The sequence below is a fragment of the Hibiscus syriacus genome, unplaced genomic scaffold, assembly GCF_006381635.1.
Source record: "Hibiscus syriacus cultivar Baekdansim isolate YM2019G1 unplaced genomic scaffold, ASM638163v2 tig00116962_pilon, whole genome shotgun sequence".
Classification (NCBI taxonomy): Eukaryota; Viridiplantae; Streptophyta; class Magnoliopsida; order Malvales; family Malvaceae; genus Hibiscus; species Hibiscus syriacus.
Window position 1 is genome coordinate 5995113 of NW_024063488.1, and position 22807 is coordinate 6017919.

The following is a 22807-nucleotide window of genomic DNA, read 5'->3' on the forward strand; positions in this document are numbered from 1 at the left end:
AAAAAATGGGTATTGGGCCCATTGACAATATTAATACTTAAGAGTCCAACAATATATTAAAGTATTAATATGGATCTCATCCAAATGCTAGCACTCACGTGTTTATTATACTTGATTATGATCTGTTTTTCTTTACAAGACTTCTAATTTGGTCTTAACGGCCTTTCCTTCGTTCCTGTCGGTACAAAAAGTTAAAATGGAGGCTAAAGTGCCACAAACCTATTCTATATGGATGGAGAAGTGAGTGATGTACAACATGTTGAGAATTACTAGTTTATATAACTTGTTATATTATCGTGGACTGTTGTTGCTCGAGACTCCTGTACCATGTCCTACGAAACATGATCATTATTACAAGGGAGAAAAATCTGCTAAAAACGAGTGTTTAGACCTCTCAAATTGATGACGAAGATGATTTGTATATTCGTTTTAGGATTCTTAGTTATTGTACCAATGTAATAAATGTATTTTTTTTATTAAAAATGTAATCGATATATGCCGGTGGTGGTGTGCCAAATAATCTATTGAAAACTATAATCTAATTTTTTTAATAGGAGTCGCTAACCTTATCAAAAAGTGAAGATATCCAAATTTATAATAAGGGTTTACAACTATCATTGTAAATTAAATATATAATTTGAACATTTTTCAATAACATTGAAACTAATCATTTTAGATCATATAAGAACTATACATTGAAAATGTTAATAACTCAACCAAAAGACTCGAGCTATAAAAAATAGATACGAATAAATCTGATTAAATAGATAAACGAACTACAAAAAAATTAATTAAACTATTAAAAACCAATCAAGAACCGCAAATTAAAATCGAAGATCCTATAATCCAATTTCCAAGTTTATATGTATTGAATACCAAGTATGAATATTATATTTGATGAAAGGAACCCAAGGCATGCGAGAGGCATGGCTGAATGTGTCACTGTTCAACCTTTATATTTACAAACCATATATAATAATTAGGGGTGTGCGAAAAAACCCGATCCGATCGATTTGATCCGAAAATTCGGATATCCGATCCGTTTTTTAATTTTCGGATAGTTCGGATTGGGTATCCGAATTTTTTTTCGGATTATCGGATCGGATACGGATCGAAAATATACCATTTTCGGATTATCCGAAAACCCGATTTTTTTTTTACTATTTTCTATAATTCAAACACAGTCACTGAGAGAAGTGCTTTGCTTGCCAAGTGAAGAAGAAGACCGAGGAGAGAGAGAGAAGAAACTGAAAGGTTGGTTCCTTTTCTTGTTATTTTTTATAGTAATTTTAGTTCATTTTTGTAGTTATTGAGCAAAAACTGAGCTACTCTTCTCATATATTTCGTTTCTTTTTTTTAATTGTTTTATCACTCCAGATCAAGAATGTTTGATTTGTTTTTAAGTTCATAGGAAAATGTAGGACGCATTGATCGACCACGAGCTTCCTACTTATGGTCCTACTTGTGTGGTATATAAATAGGACGCATACACACGCACTCTCACCGGCCATTCTCATCGGTGCCATCGTTTTTAAGTTTTTAGCTGAGCTTGAAGAGTAGATTGCATGGCGTTTTGGGGTCCATTTTTAGCGAATGCTCACTCAGCCGCTACTGTGGTGGCGGCGGCGACGCATGCAACGGTGGTAGCCGTTCTCAACGAAGAAAACATCGCTGGGGAGTCGAAAGCAGCTGTGAAGGCGGCGGAATCAGCCGCTTCCGCAGCTGCAACGCTGGGCCTAGAAAAAGATATTGCTGAGGTGGCTGAAGCAGTAGAATATATGGTTGTAGCTGTAGCACATGCTGTTGCTGTCATAACGCCTGCATTAGAAGCTTTGCCGGTGGTGGGTGTTTTAGCGGCTCCGTTATCGACGGTGACAACCACCGTAGTGACTGCTAGCGTGATCAACCAAGCTTTAAAGAAATGATTTTGCTTTGAACTTATCGCCTCTAGAAAATGCTATCAAAATATTAATAAAAGGTTTTTATTGGCCATTTGAATCTTTTGAAGTAATGTTACCTTGAAACAATTGATTGATTTATCGTTTCATATCCTGATTCACATTAAGTTATTTTAAAAAAAAAAAAGAAAAAAAAAATAATAGTGTAAGTTTTAAAAATGTATAGTACTTGAAGGCTGAAAAACAAAAGATTAATACTGAAATGGGTTACAAAATCTATGAAAAACAAAAAAGGATGGTTTTTTTTGGTTGAGCAGTACAATTTTCTGTTTTGATTCTCTCGGACCGATGATAAAAAAAATACAATACTAGTTATTTGCAAAAAAAAAATCGGATCGGATCCGGATATTTGGATATCCGATCTGAAATTTCGGATATCCAAATTTTCGAATATCTGATTTTTTTCGGATTGGATACGGATCATTATTTTAGGTACCCTAAATTTTCGAATATCCAAAAATTCGGATCAGATAATATCCGATATCCGATAATGCACATCCCAATAATAATTGAACATGTTGGTATGTGTAGCTACGTGGACCAAGGGTTGTGGAGTACAATTAATAATGTATGAAGGTCCATAAGTTGCTATTTACAATCGCATTCAAGAACCAATAAAATAATTTATTAGTTAATCCAGAATCCAGGAGTTAAGCATCTAGTAGTCCTAACCCAACATATTACATATTAGTGTTTTTATTATCATCGGTGCTCGAACACATGATTTCTAAAAAATAATAACGATTTCTTTAACTATCGAAGTAAATTCGTTTGTACAGTTTAACAATTTAATAATGTAATAATGTTGAAAAGGTTGGGAAAATTTAGAATAAAAATACTTTTAATCACTTTAACTTAATAATAAATAAAAAAACATGAGAGGAGCTCTTCATGTTTTTTGCGATTAGAGACGTTGAAAAAAAAAATTCAATCGAGGAGTTGGATATAATTTGTAGTAAATCTTGAGCATATCATCTCAATCTGAACTAATAGCTTACTCCTACCGATACGGCCACTTTACCTACTAATGTTTTTATCTACTAATTAATCAAATATATAGCTTATCTGTGCTTCTCAACCAAATTTATAAGGTAATAACAAAAAACAAAAACATTGTTTTAATAATCGTCCCGACCAATCTCTTCCTCCTTTTCCTTTATAAAAAATAAATCATTTGTATGCTTTGTCGTCTTTACCAAAAAGGAGATAGAATCTTAGCCGAGGTATATTGGACTTGATCTTAACTATTGGTCCTTAATGAATAACCCAACATGTCTTATTATTCAATATTCATCTCCCTTTTGCAAATCAAGTAGCTTCAAGTGCAGAGACAGTAATGTATCGTCTATTACCACCTTTATAAACGAAGTTGCTTAGCAGAGACTTTGAATACCGGCCAAGGAGATATCACCATACAGGATTATAGAATGAGAAAAACTTCAGCTCCTGCAGGATTTGCCTGTAGTTTACGGTAAAAGGTGGGCACAAAGACCCCTCTTGCAGCATATGCCAGAATATCCAAACTGATAAGAAGAGCTCATACAATGCACTCAGTCAAACATTTCAAAGCACGGCGCATTCGGCTAAGCTATTATTACCCACCGGATGTTCTGACCTTCCAACTTCTCTAGCCCTTATTCACATGCTATGAGAACTGTAACTGTCTGTCCATGATGGTTGTCCTCATAGGGATTAGTGGATTATCAGTTTGCTGATGAGATTCACGGATGTTTTCAGAGACTGCAATGGCAATGTTTTTTATGGCTTTGCCACATTTTATGGATTATGGTCATTGATGGTCAGTCACTCTTCCACCAGAATTCGCTGCAAAATACCATTGTTTTGTGGACTTCATGCATTTCTTTTCCAATACCAGTATTGTAGCTGTCGCAGTATTTGATCAAATGTTGCAAGTTACTTATACCGAACACACTCAGAGAACTGTCAGTTGCGATGTCTCAGCAATATGGTGTTTGTTGTCCACCTTACCACACATGTAATTTGCTTCTCCCTTTGTAAATAAACATGTCCCCTTTTAGTTACTTATACCGAACACCACTCAGAGAACTGTCAGTTGTGTGTCTTCAGCAATATGGTGTTTGTTGTCCACCTTACCACACATGTAATTTGCTTCTCCCTTTGTAAATAAAACATGTCCCCTTTTTGGAATGATATCTAGATACCCGTATGTTTCCAAAGTCATAAAACTCTTCTATCATGACAAATAAATGTTGAATGCAAAGTAATCTAGTCTGATTAGAGGATAAGGCCAAGCGAGAAATATGTATATAGTTAAAATAATGAAGTACATGACTTGCATACCAAATCAAAAGGCTTCATCTTGAATCTCCATGTCAGCTTCAGCGAATTCACTCATCATCTCAACCTGAAACAATTCAACGCTTCTTGGACCATTTTTTGATCCCAAAATGCACCAAGAAGCATACTCCATGCTCCCTCATTTGGAGTACATCCATCAATCACCATTTCATCTACCATACGACCTGCTTTGAGTAGGTCTCCATTCTTGCAGAAAGATTCCATTAGAGTCTCAAAAGTCCCAGTCTCAACAGAGATGCCCCTAGTTCTCATGCTTAGATATAAGTGGAAAGCTCGACTTAAATCACTCTTCGTACAGAGGCCTTGGACCACCATATTATAAATCCTAACATGAAGACTCCAAGTTAATCGGTTTGGCAAGGTCCTGCCTAAGACCATCTCATCAAGGAAGTTTGCAGCCTCCTGAAACTTGTTAATATCACAAAATCCACTTATGATCTTCCCATACAATCCTGCATCTGGTTGGAGACCTTGAAGTTTCATCCTGTCAAGAATCTCCACAGCTTCTTGAAGCCTTCCCTCTTTACATAGTCCATGAATTAAGGTACTATAAGTTATCATGTTGGGTTTACAATGCTTGCTCACCATTGTCTCCAGTAGTTCCATGGCTTCTGAAGAATGTCCATCCTTGCAGAGACCATCCATTAAAGAACTGTAAGTAAACACATTTGGCTCCATACCATTGTTTTTTCATCTTCAAGCAATTTCATAGCTTCATTTATTCTTTGACTGACATAAGCCATGTATCAAGGAGGAATATGTAACAACAGAAGGAGAACAATCTCTACTTTTCATCTCTTCAAATAACACCTTTGCGTCAGTAACCTTTCTGAATCTACACAACCCATTAATCAAAGTTCCATAAGTATAGGAATCTGGAGGACACCCACGATTGGGCATCTCATGAAATATATGAAGAGCAGAATCCACGGTACCACTGTTCTTACAGAGTGCTTTAATCAAAATATTCAGAGAAACAACACAGGTTGGAACACCTACTTCTCTCATATGCCTGTAAAACCTAAAAGCGAGCTTTAACTGGTTCTCTTAGAATATCAAACAGTAATATAAGATTTTGTACTTGGTTCACATTGGAAGTCCTTCATCTTACCAAAGATCCTCATGGCATCCAGCGGCCTATGAACCCTTCCATACCCTCTACAAAGAGAAAGGAAGATATTTTCTCTTACGTCACACTTTTCCGCCTTCATTCTATCAAGAAGATCTTCAGCTGTTCCGAATTTGTTTGCCGAAACTAATCTAGATATCATAACACCAAAAAGTGCTGTGATGATGAAAACCGTTGGCATACTCGGCTGTTGCTGAATCGAATATAGCAAGAGCCTTGTCTAGATTCCTCTCTGCTTTTATTAAGTGCACCACTTGGGAAGGAGTGATTTGCTTCGACCATTTAAACGCAGCTTTGGTACCCATTTTAGCTATTAGCCAACTCTCTATGTTAATAACAGTACAATTACCAAATCAGATGGCATGCTTCAATGCTGGTTAGCAATTCATGCACACGTACATGAGATTAAGATATAGACGTTAAAAAAAATCTAAGAGGGGAGAATAAAATGAACATATAACACCAAATTCTTTCCTTAAATTTATCATGACAATATACTCAAGTTGTTGCCTCTAAATTTATTGAACAAGCCAGAAAGGAGAACCAAACAAGGCATAGGAGATTTCATATGCAATAATGAACTGTGGATGCATTTCATTGCTGGAATGAACATTTTATCGAACATTTGGTGGGTTGAAATCAAAAGATGATCAAAATAAACAACATTTGAAAAACCAGAAGCCTAATAAATTTAACGACAAAAAAAAATGAAAGTCTTCAAAAGCATATTTGAGAAAACAAGTAGCTTACAGTTCGCGGCAGTGAAGTGAAGCGAATGATTCTAAAGTGTTTGGAAAATCAGACTGCGGCTCGCCATCGGTGATGATACTGACAAATGTTATGCGGTTTGCTTGCGCGGTCGCAGTTCAACATAAACCAGGTTTTTGCAGACCGAATCTTGCCCATATTTATGGTCCAAAAGAGTTTGAAACAGAGTCGGCCCAGTATTTGCATAGCCCGACATGATATCTAGACCCACAGGTCACGATTGGACATTATCTATTGCCCTTCCATCACGAACCTCAGCAAGCCAGCCTTTCACTCGTATTCCTAGTCTTTTTTTTTTTGACAGACCCTGTAGTCAGTAGACAATTTTTAGTGCATTACATCGCTCTTATAATATTATTTATTAGTTTAATTATAAATTTAGTATCTAAACTTATCAAGTTCTCCTAATTTACATTTAAAGTTTTTTTGTTGGAATTGATATCAGATTTTATTTTATCGATTAAATTCAATATTTTTTTTGAAAAGATGTTATATAATATTTTAATAATTTACCACAAAACAATGATATGTTATTATTTAATTTTTTGAATATATATTCTTACTTTTTCAAAAAAAATATTCTTACAAAAAATTTAAAATAATAATATTATTTGTTTTATTGAATAATTTAAAGTGATTATAAGATAATATTTGTTCGAAATCTTTCTTAATTATTGACAACATACATATCTTATAGAAACATTTATTCAAACTCGATATCTCTAGAGAAAACGATACTCCCTTTTATCACTAAGGTCGCTTGATAGATTCCAACCAATTACTGTCTTAAATTCTCTAAGGTGGCGTTTGGTTTACTGGAATACCTTGGAATTAGGGGGAATTGGAATCCAATTCTACCACTTTCCCATGTTTGGTTCAAGTTTTCAAAGGGGGAATTGGAATCCAATTCCATCAAGGGAGGGAAAGTAAATTCCATCCATAACATGATGGAATTGAAATCATTTGGAGGATGGAATGTGAAATTTGATCATACTACCCTCATCAATCTTTTGGTATTCGGGTCGGATTTTATTTTCAAAATTTTCGGGATCGGGTCGGATTTTTTAAAAAAAATTCGGGTTCGGGTCGGATCGAGTTCTTTTTAAGTTTGATATTCGGATCGATTTTTTTAAGTGTGATATTCGGGTCGGGTTCGGGTTTAGGGTGAAAAATACCCGACCCGACCCGAAAAAAAATATAATTTTACCTTATATATTTAGGAATAATTACAATAATACCCATATATATATAATTTTTTCAATTAAGTCATTGTTTTTATTGAATAAAAATAAATTTTTTATTATTTCGGGTCGGGTTTCTAATTCATATATTCGGGTCGGGTCGGTCGGGTGAAACTTTATTTTAGTCGGGTCGGGTCTCGGGTGGAGGTTCACTTGTTCTCGGGTCAGGTCTGGTGGACCAAAAACCCGACCCATGGTCATCCCAATGGCCATCCCTAATTGGGATGATTTTAACTTATGATGTTTATTAGTATGATTTTTATAATTTATTGAAATGAATAATAATCAATAAAATAAAATTTTAATATTTTTTAACATGTAAATTATAAAATAAACTAAAATTAAGCAAAAAAAACAAGAATGACAATTATGTCATTTTACATTACTGAAATCAAATTCATCTGATATTTATGCGAATCAAACAAAATATGAAATTGGATTTCCTGCCAACCAAACAGGTTTCAGATTCATATTCAAATTCCAATTCCAATTCCTTCACAGATTCCAATTCCCTCATAAACATTCAAGCGAATCAAAAGCCACCTAAAGATGAATTAGGAAAATACCTTTGATTTTTAATTAGAGGTGAGATATGTTCACATTGTATATATATATATATATATTTAAGATCATTTGGATAAGTTAAAATAGACAATTAAGAAGATATTCACGAAAAATAAATAAATATATAATCTTATCCATCTATAATTTTACAGTTGGTGCAAATGGATCATAACTCTTTTAACTTCGTATTGATAAGCTAAGATTCTTCGGTACAAAAAAAATGTCTAAAATCTCTTAAAATATTCAAATTTAAGAAACAAGATGCATAAACAAAATAACAATAATTGAAATTATCACATATTTTTCTCCTCTTATACAAATGAAAATTTTGAGATTAATCATAAGAGGACATATTTTTTAAAATGATAAAAGTGCATAAATTAACCGCTTAAGAATAAACTATGATCATACATACAAAGAGTTAAAACTTAATAACACAATTTAGACGAATGATATATACAAACAAACATCATCAAAGGTGATGGAGGATAAACACTATTAATAAAAAAAAGTACATATAACAATGATGACTTATTAGTAAACTGATCTTACCACAATTCTATTATGACCTATTTTCGGTGATTGTAAACTATTTTCGGTGATTGTGAACAATTGTCGATATCTAATACGAGAGTTCAAAACATAAACATATTAATAAGATAGCCTAATAAACTTTATATATACGAAGAGATAAACATTAAATCTAATTTTAAGGAAAAAATAAAGAAAAATTATATTTCAAAGAGTAAACAATAAGCGTATTACAACATTAGGTTGAGAGAAGAAAAAAATGAAATATCAAATTTGAAGAAAGCGCCAATTATATATATAAAATGTTTTACAAAATTCAACCATCATTCGTGTAATTATCCCAAAGACTTAGCCTCGTACGAATAATAACCCATTGGGTGTGATACGCATGGTCAAAATTTTGTTAAAGATTTGGTAAAAAAGAATATGTTAAAGCAATCAAAGTAAAAGTGATCCGCTGCACGTGGTATTTACCATCTGGCTGGTGATCCGCCTAAAACGGCTAGCGTGGCATAAATTTATAAGAAGATATCAAAGTTCTAAACTGACCTCGCTCCCTCTCATTTTACGAATCTCCAAATTTAATCCACATTTTTTGTCCATCTTCTTCACTAACGTAAACCTGCAAAACCTCAGTTGTCCAGTACAATGGCTACCCTCTCCTTTTCTATACTCCGTCCAACCACATCATTTTCTTCTTTTCAATTCCCTCCTAAAAACGTCTGTTCCCGCCCAATTCTCCTTCCTATTCCTCATCGAAACACTCTTTCCCTCACTCTCCGCCGCCAAACACCCTCCCGCCACATCCGAAAACAACGCATCCGCTTCAGTAACCGTCGAAATCGTCGCTCCTGAAAATAACGACAATTCAACCGCTTTCGTCATCCGTACGCCTAACCGTATAGGTCTCCTCCAAACCATCATGCGTATTCAATGTCCTCGGTCTACTCATCGACAAAGCCACCGTAGATTGCGAAGGAGGCTATTTTATCAAAAAGTTATTCGTAACCGATTCTCGAGGAAACAAGATCGACGATCAGAAGAGCTTGGAGAATCAAGAAGGCCTTGATCGAGGCAATCGAAGATGACGATGACACCGCCGTTTCTGTTGCTGGCGAGAGGGATCATGGTTAGGAAGCCTCGGTTGGAATTTGGGGAGGATAAAAGCAAAGCTGAGAGGATGTTTGAATTGTGGATGTTTTCTTGAAGAACGACCCGGTTAGCTTACAAAAGGATATTTTAGATCACGTGGAGTTCACAGTGGCTAATCGAGATTTAATTTCGATGATTTTGAAGCTTATCACGTAAGATTAAGGTTCCGTTGGTGGGTTGAGAACGAATTCTGACATTTTTTAATGTTTGGTGGGAACGTAACTTGATTTCGATTGTTTAACAGGCTTTAGCACATAGTGTAAGAGATCGGTTGATTGAACGTTGGCATGATACTCAGATACATTTCTACAGGAAAGGCCCGAAACGACTTTCTTTCGCTTGAGTTTCTTATGGGTATATTTTCCAACCTTTATGAGCCTTATAATTTTACTGTATTTAAAATTATCGATAAGTTTAGAGCTCTTTAAGAGTTTGGTTATGGATTCTATTACTCTCCTTGTACCTATAATTTATCAAATCTAGAGGATCAAACTGCGTTTCCTTTTACAAGGAGAACCAATTCTTGAATTCACATTTATTCTGGATTGTCTTCATTGCTTTAACTATCATTCATGCTAAACAACTTGCATGCTATTTATAATTTCAGGTCGTTCGTTGTCAAATAGTCTCATCAACCTTGGAGTTCGTGATCAATTTGCAGATGCTTTAAGCCAGCTTGGTTTTGAGTTTGAAGTTTTAGCTGAACAGGTTAACTTGACATTTGATTTTCCATACTCCTTTATTGTCCTAATCTCAGATTATTATTACTCAGCAGATCATGATTCGGAAAAGTAATTTTTTGATTGCAAGTAGAATTGAAAACATCAAATACTTATATCGGAGATCATGTTATGTAGTAATTGGAGATTTGAAATTAGGTGAACCCAATGGGTGGCCATATTCTAGGGAGTATATATGGACAAGAGATCTACATTGCTTGGACTATTATTTTTTATGGTATTTAGTCCGACTCTTGGATATGGGAGATGAGAATATGACCTCCAATATCCTTCAAATATATAACAAAATTTTGAAAATATCTAACCATACCCATGTTTGAAGGTTACATGGACATTCCTTTTAACGTAGCAAAACACTTTTTGATGTTAAAGTGTGCTTGTCGTTTCAAAACAACCCTATCCTTAGAATTAGAGACGGCGAGACTCTGTGAGAGATATCTCGGGTTTTAACAAGTGACATGAAAGTAAATTCTTAATCATGGAGGAAGAAAGTTCGTGTTACGTGTATTATGTATATATATCTGTATACTCAGATAATTATGCATTTACTCTATAGCTTATTCATTATGATAATCTAAGGAAGGAGATGCTTGCCTGGGTAATGGAGGCCTTGCTCGTCTTTCAGCATGCCAAATGGATTCTCTAGCAACTTTGGACTATCCTGCTATAGGGTATGCCTTTATTATATATTTTGCTTGTAAGATTTGGGATATTTCAAGTTAAAGTAATACATCTGCGCATTCCATTAATAGCTGTACTGAATAATTATCCATACTGGATAGGAAACCAAAATGGGTTATGGGCTATGAAGCTGACTTGCATATCTTTCTAACTAGTTTTAGCTTATTTATAACGTGTGCTAGTTTTGCTTCTCGAAGATCAGTTAAGGAATTCTTGCATCAAATGAGTATGACTTGTATATCTTGAGTGTTGGCTTTTAAGATAATCTAATTCTAGGGAATCATGCATCTTCTTTTTGCAGCTATGGGTTGCGTTACCAGTATGGGTTGTTCCGTCAAGTTATTGGATGGTTTCAACATGAACAACCTGATTATTGGTTGAACTTTGGAAACCCTTGGGAGATCGAGCGGGTTTCACTTATCCTGTAAGGTTTGTACGTACTCAGATGTTTTTAATCTGTAGTCATATTGGGTTTGTGACATATCTTTATGTTCCTTTTCTATTATGTTTGTTTACTAAACTTCTGTCCACTGTGTTTTGGATGGTGGAAGTTCTATGGGACTGTAACAGACGAAGTTTTGAATCAAGAAAAATGTAAAGTTTGGGTTCCTGGAGAAGTGGTAAGGCAGTAATTCTTTCCATAAATTGAAGCCTACACTTTTGCAAAAAAAATTATATCCTTTGGTGGCGATGCATGGTTAAATGACTGCTAAATTTAAACTGAATGTAATTGGTATTCCCTTTAGCTTAGCAATATGCCTTCATGGTGGTAGGTTGAAGCTGTGGCATATGACAATCCGATACCAGGTTTGGAACAAGGAATACAATTGTTCTTCGCCTTTGGGCTGCCAAACCAATGATCAACACAATATGGTAATTTCGACGAAGCCCAATTAGTAATTGTAAGCATGGATTCTATGTGTATGTTTGCTTCCATTTAGATAGGGTTACCTAACCTATGAAGATCCGACACATAAAACTATATTTCTTATGCTCTAGGTTACTAGAAATGCTAGTTGGACTGACCTTACAAGTGCTGATTTGGTTGCTTAAAACATGTCTATGTGCAACTATGTTGTTTTCCTGTTTGAATTCTCTATATACCTGCCATTAAGCTCTACTTTGTAAGCGGACCGGGGGGGGGGGGGGATGGAAATCTTTTTATTCTTTTTTTCCCTGATTGTTTCGGCCTAATTGTTCTGGAACATGCTTAATCCAAACTTAAGTGATATCAGTTATTTGCTGAGTAAAGTTACTTATTTCTTTTATTTTCCCTACTCTTTTAAATTTCACTATTTGCAATTTTGCATGTCGGAGAACTACATTTTGGTGAGAGAGCTCTCGCTTATGTCAGTAAGATTTTAGCATCTAACATTTTTCTTGCATAGCCTTTGAAGTGGGTATTTGATGTCAGTTCTTGAAAAAATTGTTAGTTAAGATTTCTGCATATTTCAGATATTTTGTCTTTTGTTTTGGAGACTTTAATTTCGTTAGGGGGTTGTTTTGGAAACTCCTAAGATTTCTGATTTTTAATTTTGTATAATTTTTACTGCCATATGATTATGAGTTCATGTGAGTATGGCATTGTATATCTTAAATCCTCAGCTTTGGAGCATGGCTTTGCAGGAGTCTTATAACACTGGGGATTATGTTGATGCTGTGGTCAATAGACAGAGAGCAGAAAGTATTAGTAGCATACTATACCCCGATGATCGTTCTTATCAGGTTTGGCTGCTTTTCCTTAACTTGATTAGTTAACATTAGGAGGTTTAGTTGTCTATCAAACTTTCCATGCTGCATCTTCTAAAGCTTTTACTGCAATTGTTTGATTTATGGGAAATTAAAGGTACTAAGTTGGAGATTATTCACGTTGCTTTCATTGAAACTTGGTTGAAATGTTTGCAAGGACTTGAGTGGTTGACTGAATATGTTTCTGTATTGTCTTTACGTAGAGCTACATTCATATCTTTGTGGTGGTTTCTTCAGGGTAAAGAATTGCAGTTGAAACAGCGATATTTCTTTGTTTCTGCATCGGTTGCAAGACATCATCAGAAGATTCAAAGATACTCATAGAAATTTTGATGAGTTTCCAGAGAAGGTATTAGCTGCATGTTTCATGTATCTATTAGTGCATAAGCTATGTAGGAACACCCGATTAGGACTATTTGAAACTGGTCTGATCATACGGTTTACGCAAGTTCTCAATGTCATACACTTGATAAATGGTTGTGCTTTAGATGATGAGAATATTTTCTTTCCACTTCAATTGCCATCCTTAGGTTGAGTGCTGCGCTGATGCTTGACTACTGTTCTGTCAACTTCAATTGCATTTTATATAGGTTGCACTGCAGCTGAATGACACTCATCCATCTCTCGCAACAGTTGAGGTAATGAGAGTGCTTTTGGATGAAGAGCATTTAAGCTGGAACAGAGCATGGGACATCATATGCAAAATATTTTCATATACAACTCATACCGTATCACCTGAAGCAATGGAGAAAATCCCTGTGGATCTAATGGGAAGCCTTCTTCCTCGACATTTGCAGGTGTATTTTGTTTGAATGTTTCAATGTACTTTCAGCTTAAAATCTGTTTCATTGAATAACTTTATGTGATGAAAGCCTACTTTGTTCCTAGGGAAAAGCTTCGTCTTGCAATATTCTTTCATCTATATCTGATGTCATATGGAATAGCTTCATATAAATAGTTTTCTTAATTATTACATCATGCATCCAGGGTACAGAAACATCCATGTGATTGGTTGTTATTTTCAACACATTTCCTGTATTATCCACTTATTTAGATTGTAATATATTATATGACCGCTCGTCAGTTTGTTTACTAGTGTTTACTAAATTGCTCTTTTCAGATTATATATGACATAAACTTCAACTTCATGGAAAAGTTAAAAGATGATTGGTAGATTATGATCGGCTGGCCAGGATGTCAATTGTCGAGGAAGGGCTGTGAAGGTGTATATCAATTTTTATAGGTTTAATTTCTGTTGTGTGGTGGATTACTAGAATGGACGAAAAATTGAACTTCATAACCATCCTTGGCAGAATATTCGGATGGCAAACCTATCAATCATTTGTTCGCATACTGTGAATGGGGTCTCCAGATTACATTTAGAGTTGTTGAAAACAAAAGTTTTCAGGGTAAAACTTATCTTACTTTCTTAAACATTTCCTTTCCTTGGTTTGTAGTAAGTTTGAAATAGAACTCAGATTCAAAGAACATCTTTAATTAGTTGATCTCAATTGTTGTCAGTTAAATCTTTACAGGACTTCTATGAGCTGTGGCCGCACAAGTTTCACTACAAGACAAATGGAGTGACCCAGGTTTAAAATAAGTTCAGTCTTTTTTTGCATTATTTAGGTTATGATAGGTTAAGTTGCTTGCCTACCCATAAATAAATTCTAGATCTAATGATCTGTTACTTTGATGCTGTAATGCATCTAGCCCTGATAACTAGAAGTACATGAATAATTTAATTTCATCTGGTGTGTAGTGATCTTGATCTGTTAACATTGGGTTTCTCAGCGTCGCTGGATTGTTGTCAGCAATCCTAGTTTATGTGCTCTTATCTCAAAATGGCTTGGAACAGAAGCTTGGATCCGTGATATTGACCTTTTAATAGGCTTGAGAGATTATGCAACTAATGCTGAATTGCATCAAGAATGGAAGATGGTACTTTCTTTCTTAATTAGCACGATTCAGCTTGGGAAATAAAACATATCATTGGCTAAACCATTCGTTTAATGTTAATTATTATCTCATAGGTTAAGAAGGTCAACAAAATAAGGCTTGCAGAGTACATTGAAGCAATGAGTGGTTTGAAGGTTGTGAAGAAAGCTATAGTTTTTGTCCCTAAATTTCCTTTTCCCGTCTTTAAGGAGCTCAGTAATTACTTAATGTTGGTGTACATTATCGGTAATATGCAGGTCAGCTTGAATGCAATGTTTGATGTACACACAAAGCGGATACATGAATATAAGCGGCAGTTGCTTAATATACTTGGCATTATCCATAGATATGACTGCATCAAGGTTAAACACTATCTTTGCCTGAAAGAGCCATGCAAACATGTGGAATTTATATAATGCTTTTCTTTTATGTGCCTTGTTGAATCGCCTTAAGGTTTTTTAAGTTATTACCACTTGTGGCTGGATACTTGCAAGATCAATGATTCCTTATTCTGATTTCATATGTCTCAAAACTGTCAGATATGAGTTAGGGTTAACCATTTCCTTAATCATAATCATTTTGTTTTGCATAAAGATTTTTAAGTTATAAAAATTGTATATATTTCGAACATTTTAACATCAAGTTAAAAGAATGAGTGATACAGACCAGAGGTATCTCGCTCATGCCATTCTCATTTTGGTACAGAATATGAACAAGAACGACAGGAAAAAAAGTTGTACCACGGGTCTGCATAATTTCAGGAAAAGCTGCTCCAGGTTATGAAATTGCAAAGAAGATTATTAAACTTTGTCATGTTGTGGCTGAAAAGATCAACAATGATAATGATATTGGAGATCTTTTAAAGTTGGTAAGCCAGTATTATTCTTTTTTTCCGAGATGTTTGTTGAATGGAACTCTGAAATATGTATTATTTCCTCAGAAGGGTGAGTAATTACCCTTGAACAGAAATAATTTGAAATCGTGACGCAGGTCTTTATACCTGATTACAATGTTTCTGTTGCTGAGCTAGTAATACCAGGGGCTGACCTTTCTCAACATCTAAGGTAGTATGCACAAGTTTTGCACATTACATGGTATTGACAAATTCGTTAGCAGTTATAATATCTTTTGCAGTGATTGCTGACTGGGATTCTACTTGTTTTTGTGTGGTCAACTATTGGTTTCATTGTTTCTGTAGATATATTTATCCCAGATCTAAAGATGGATATCTCCATTTTCCGTGAATTTGAGTCGGAAATCATCGTCTTTTAGCATTAATTCTCATTAAGCTTATGCAATGAATGATATTTCCTATATATAAAAAGCAGAGGTAGATTGATTGTCCAAAGTAAAGATTAAGCAGTTCAAAAATATTTGGATGGTAGAATGGTATAATAAACATCCAAGTGATTGGATGGGGCAGAATTACTCTCTCCACCTCCCAAACCCGTTTTTCAAGAACTACTTTAAGAAAAAAATCAGCTTCCACTCAATTTTTCTACTTCTGATATACACTTCTTTTAACTAGAGTATTTCCTGATTCTAATCCAGCACCGCAGGGCATGAGGCTTCGGGAACCAGCAGCATGAAATTTTTGATGAATGGATGTTTACTTTTAGCCACAGAAGATGGTTCTACGATTGAAATGATTGAAGAAGTAGGTCGGGAAAACATGGTAAGTGCCACATCACCACAGATACAAACATAACCAACAATATTAGTAGGACTGGATTTCTGATAAAATTTCTTTCAGTTTCTCTTTGGTGCATCAGTGAATGAAGTTCCTGCATTGCGCGAGAAAGGACCGGCTCTTAAAGTTCCTCTTCAATTTTTGCGCGTTGTAAGGTATTATACCCCAATCGTTTATGTGTAGTGTATAAGCTTTACCAATACATCTTTTTTTTGTTGTTGAAGAATTTACATCTTAGTTTCTCAGTAAAGGAGATATATCCTTACTTTTCTTATACAGAGTTTGATTTGAGTGGCATTGTGTTACTATTATATATATATAGGATGATCCGAGACGGTCATTTTGGGTTGAAAGACTATTTCAAATCTTTGTGCGACAAAATAGAGGGTGGGAATGACTATTTTCTACTTGGAGCGGATTTTGCAAGCTACCTAAAGGCCCAGGTAAATAGCTGGTTTTCCATCTGGTTGGAATTGAAAAAGGATTTTGCAATTTAATTGTGGAGTTGTGTTGAAATGAACAGGCGGCCGCTGATAAAGCTTTTGTTGATGAAGATAGATGGACCCAAATGAGTATACTGTGTGCAGCTGGCTCTGTGAAATTTAGCAGCGATAGGACCATCCAAGAATATGCTGAAAAAACTTGGGGAATTCAACCTTGCAGTTGCAGATGTCCCTCCTGATTTTAGAATGCTCTCTCAACGTCACCTCTGGGATTTTTTTTCCTTACAATAAATTGAATAATATTACGAAGAATAATGCTTTTACCGTTGCTTTTCCTACCTCTGGTAAAAGTCGATCACGCTGGTCAAATGGTTATATGATACTCTTCATTAATCCTTAAGAATAAAATGGTCCATTTGTCTCAAAATATCCTTTATTTTTACTTTACAAAATTAGTTGTTATTATATCTTCTTTTTAACTCCCTTTTTTTTATTTTGATTGTATAAGTATATAAAATAATTTTTCATAAATAAATTGAAATGATTTTAAGCATACTACTTGAATATAATTGATTATAGAATTTCACTTTTTTCCCACTTAATTATAGAATTGTACTTATATCATATAGGATTATAACTAAATAAATGAAATTATTATTATTTATTTAACTAATGTTAACTTTTGAAGAGTATTTAATGTTGGTTTTATAAACGAAATAAAGTATCATGTCATTTTTTAACCGCGATTAGAAATAATTAATAATATGATGGTTATTTTATAATTAAATTAAAAGTATAACAATTATTTTATAATTTTTAAAAATTTAATAATAAAAAATAATTTGAATATAATTCAGTGATCATATAGTATTAAAAAATTGTACGCCCGGCTACTATTAATATTTGCTTCTTTCCAAGAACAATAATGGGAAAAAGGCTTTACGAGAGGCGGTAATGGGGTGGCTAATATGATTCTCCTCCCCTCCATTTTCACTTGTTCTCTCTCTTCTCCGTCACATCCCAAGATCAGCAAATAACAACCACGATCTTTTGGTCCATGGATTGCGCGACGTCAAGCTCCAGGTCTCTCGTTTGGGTAAAATTTCTTGTCAATTTCTTTACTGATAAGTAAACATCTGCTTAGAATTTCCAAACAGATACTAGTCGTAAATTTTACTTGGTTACTGTCAATATGAATTCAGAATCTGTTTTCGAAGAAAAAATTCAAAACATTAATGCTAAAACCCATTATCTTAAGGAATGCGAGAAATCCCTCGAGGACATGACAACCAAGATCGCTTGTCTGCAGTCTGCTGTATCCAATCTTAAGGTTCAATTCATTTTTAAGAAACATTTCTTATTTTTCGCTTTGTTTCATTTGTTTGTCATTAAGCTTGTTTGGATTGATGTGATTAGTAATGACACGAGAAAAAAAATAGTAATTATTATATGAGTTATTACATGAATTTGAAAATAGTTTATCGAAATGTAGAAGAATTAATATAAATATAAACTTGATACTAAAAAGATTTGGTAAAAAAAAAAAAACAAGAAAAAAATAGTACCTATTCAAAATAAGTACTACATAATTATTCATTCTTTTTATCCAAACTAAGTCATGTGACTGTTTAAAAATTACGAAGAGAAGATTGAAGATTATCAGGGTTTATTAACTTAGGAATCTTCTTGATAAATACATAACAGCTTGTCATGTTATTTTGCAATTTCTTAATTGCAGGATCACTCATTACCTGCTGATGAAAGGATTAAGGTTCTAGAAGAGGAGGTTCGTTTTAAATACTTGCATAAATATAATCACTCTTTCATTTTGTTTCATCCTACTTGATTACTTGTCGTGTTCCCATTGGTGAGTGGCAAGAAAATTTTGCTTTAGTGCAACATTGAACTGATTTTAGTACTAGGCATCGTGATCCTAGGTACACCGTCTTTGAGTTGTTTCAAGAAAGAACAATTTCGATCTTCATGTTTTAGAGTCGAAGGCACAGGATGCTGAGGATAGACTGAAGTTGTTACTTCACAAGTAGAAAAGGTCAGCATTTACATTCATCAATTTCATTTCTGTGTAGAGATTACTTTTGAATATGAGGGCTTCTTATGGTTTGTCATACATTATGATTTATGATCATCTAATGCTGAATGACTAAGCATTTATTCAAAATTGTATAGTCTTTAATATACTTCAAGATTTTTATCAATAATAGAAAAAAACCATCCAATCACCAACTTCTTTCTGTTCCAATTATTGAAGTTCTATGTTGCCTCATTTCTAGATTTAAATATCCTTGTTGGTTTGGTGGGAGGGGTGTCATAAGTTTTTAGGGTTGAGGTACCAGTCACAAGCTCACTGCTAAACTATATTTCTTTAAATTGATGATGAAAATAGAAACATTTTATCCTATTAGTCTTTTTCAGTCAATGATGAAAATAACCACATTTTATCAGAACTCAATCTTGGTTAATTTTGTCTTTCTTTTGATTGTTGAGATGTAGAAAACTTGAAAATCTGTGTATTCTGTTTTGATTTTGTTATCTCTTGATATAACTAATATTGAAATGATTTTTATTTTACTCGCTTAAAATTTCATTGCCTTGCTTTTAGACGGCAGAAGTTGTTACAGAACACTGGATTCAAATTCAACAGCTTGAGCAGGCACTTCAAATTGCTGAAGTACAGTCTTCCTTGGGCCCTAATGATATCAGTTATTTTTTAAACTTGGGGAAATTTAAAAGAAAATGAAAATAAAGGTTTTCTCATTATAATAATACCTTATTTGAATTCTTGCTCTTTGTTACAGATGAGGGCATTGCAAGCTCAAAGGCAAAGGAATATGAGATGCACATTCTTGAAGGTAATATAATAAGTTTTCAGTCTTTAAGACCTTTCTTTTCCTCCGTCTCTGTCCCTTTAAATATCTGTACAATTTTTATCTTTGTTTATCAAAGCATCATCAACCACTATAACTGTTATAGTTCATTTTGTTAAAAGCGAGATATTACGTCATATGCTCATGTTTCATGTGAGTGGTAAGAAAATCACATCTTATATTGTGAATAGTCCATTAATGACTTTTCTGGAAGACATCTTCTGAAGATGTTGGGGTCATTGGATTCTTAGTCATTGGGAAAAGGAACAATCATAAAATCCTACATGTCTCAAGCTCTGCAACAATTGAGAAGATTTTACTCAGCAATTAAAAAGTACCACCATGAGGTATGTTTAGTATTGCATATGCCTTACTATATTCTTTTGTCCGAAAGATAACTATGTCCGAAAAACAACAATTGAGAATTTTTGTTCTATCAGCTCCGAAAAGTGTATCTTGAAACATAAAGTGTGTAACTACTTAAAGTTTGAACCTTCATTGGCTCTATATTAGATGCCAATGTTGCATTGAATAACTGTATGCTAACATTAATCACCAAAGCACTGAGATTGCTTGTAAGAGAATGGTCAAGAATTCTCTTGCATTTCCAACTTGCCTCTGCGGACAGCATCTCTGTTGGATCTATGTGAACACAAATTCTGCAATCTTGTGCTTTACTTCAAAATATTATTCAGTGACAATTCAAATTTCCACCAACGCACAGAATTTGGCTTTCTCTACATTTAAAGAGTTAAATTAACCTGCATTTTGAATTTCATCAATCTGTCTTATTTGTTCTGGTCACAGTGGTTTATATGGTTTGCTGGGGAATACATATAAACAGGTTCCAGCTTACTAGTTAATGTGTGTGTGTTTTTTTGCTTAACCACCGGTATCCAATCTATTGATAAACTATTCCGGAATGGGTTTTTAGAGTCCCGTTAATGTGTATTTTGTCTATAGACAATACTGGCCAAGTCCAAAGGAAGTATATCCCTTCCCTAGGAACCTTTGCCTATGAAAGAAATAAATATTTTTTTTCTTGGGCTGTTTCTTGCAGTTGCAAGGTTTCATCGAACAAGAATTGCAAAGAAACGAAGTTGCTGCAGCTTTTGTCAATGATGAACTGGTATTCTTTCTGGTATGTTCTTGTGTATCTAGTGCCTTCTTCTGTACCGGAAAATTTTCTTGAATAGCTGTTATAATTCATTTTATGGTATTTCAGGCTTCTGCTTTCACCACCTTCCCTATACTGGGTGCTTTGATGCGCTTTTTTCACAATTCAGCTAAGTCCAGGTAGTTGCTTTACCCTGAAATAGTGGGTATCATCCAAGCTGCTGCAGTTTGTTTGCTTTCTATTACATTTTGGTTTTGATATTGAAAGATGAAGGAAGAGTGGGCACATTCAACAGCATTGGGTTGGTTGCTGACTTGCTGTATAAGCACCGGGTGATGAATACATTACTATCAGTGCTACAGGGTCAGATCAATATAATATGATTCTTTACCCAAAGCTAGATTTGCCGGGCCTATGCTATTTGCATCGATTAGTAGCATATCAAAGTCGGAACCAATCATTCAATTGATTCTTTTGTTCAAAGATAAATATAGACAAATGTACGACTTCGTAGTTACCTTGGCACCTTTCATTTGGTTACTTGATCTAGGAAAAAAAATATTTGGTTTAATAAAGATCAAATCAAATGCCCTTAATATATTTCATAATTATTACAATTAATACCCTTAATTTTATTTTCCATCCATCTCAACTGGCCAACAATTTCCATGAAATTTTGACGTTTAACCACTTTGGTTCCGGTAACAACAATTCGTGAATTAAGAACGTTAACTCATTCATGATTCATCCTCTCTTCTTAATGGACAAATGGAATAATGTAAGTGACGATAAGGCAATTCCTATGCTGAGGTGTTTCAGGCCTTGCTAAAAAGCCCTTCAAAAAAAATTTGTCACCTTCCCAATTGGTAATCCATTAGCCATGCCATAATCAACAAGACTAGAGAAGGCAAAAATGGAGGACTCGACATGGGAGCAAAAGCTCCAGGCTTTAAACTACATACTAACAAGCCCCACAATCTCACCGCCTCTCCACTCTTCATCTCCACACAAATCCCATGCTTCCTCAACTGGGATTTCCCCCCAATTCTCTGCAATAAACCCAACTCCGATGCCTTCCCTTCCCTCCACCTGAAATGGGGATTCTCTCTTTTCCTCAAAAGGGTCACAAGATTGGGTCTTCCCGAAACTTCATGGAGGTCCAAGTGCCCTTACAGCCAGCCCCCACCACTGATTCTGTCCAAGGGAGTGGATGAAGCTGAGTGGGGTGATGTCCAGAAAAAGGGGTATGTTACGAAGAGGCTGAGAAGGAAACGCCTAGGGAGCGATGTCAATCCTTTGATTCCGATTTTGGTTCCCGATTTTGGTTCCCGATTTCTTCTTGTTCTCTCTGCTGTTGTTCAATCCATTTCCTCTTAAAGATGAGTGACTAATTTCGTTATTCAGGGGTGTTTGGAGGGATGAATGTGGATTCCTATATGGATGGAATCTATATTTTCCCCCACATTCTTCGTTTGATTAGTCTGAAAATTTTATTTTTCGTAATGTAAGATTATTAATAGTGAATTTTTTGAGTATATTATCGAGAATGGCATTATCTCTCTTTCTTTAAGTATTGTTAGATTATCGATGTTTTAGACTAAAATGAACTTAATTTTTTTTTTAAATATTATTATTCTGTCATTGAATAATAAAAATTATACGAATGTTAAATTATAAATTTATTCTTAAATTATTTTATATTTAAAAAAATTATATAATTAAAATTTTATATAAAATTCAGGTGTTAAAATTAAATTTTATCATTTTATTAAATCTTTTTATATTTTCAATTTTATAAAAAATTATATAAATTTTATGAATTTAATTTTTTTTTAAAAAATATATAAATATTTTCTAATTTGTTAAAAAAACAAATATATA

At 34.3% G+C, this 22807-nt stretch overlaps 3 pseudogenes; 2 read left to right on the forward strand and 1 right to left on the reverse strand.

Moving 5' to 3' along the window:
- Positions 1-4189: 4189 nt before the first annotated feature.
- On the reverse strand, positions 4190-5767 carry LOC120190758 (annotated as a pseudogene).
- Positions 5768-6249: 482 nt separating this feature from the next.
- Positions 6250-17189, forward strand: LOC120190541 (annotated as a pseudogene).
- Positions 17190-17832: 643 nt separating this feature from the next.
- Positions 17833-21329, forward strand: LOC120190759 (annotated as a pseudogene).
- Positions 21330-22807: the final 1478 nt, after the last annotated feature.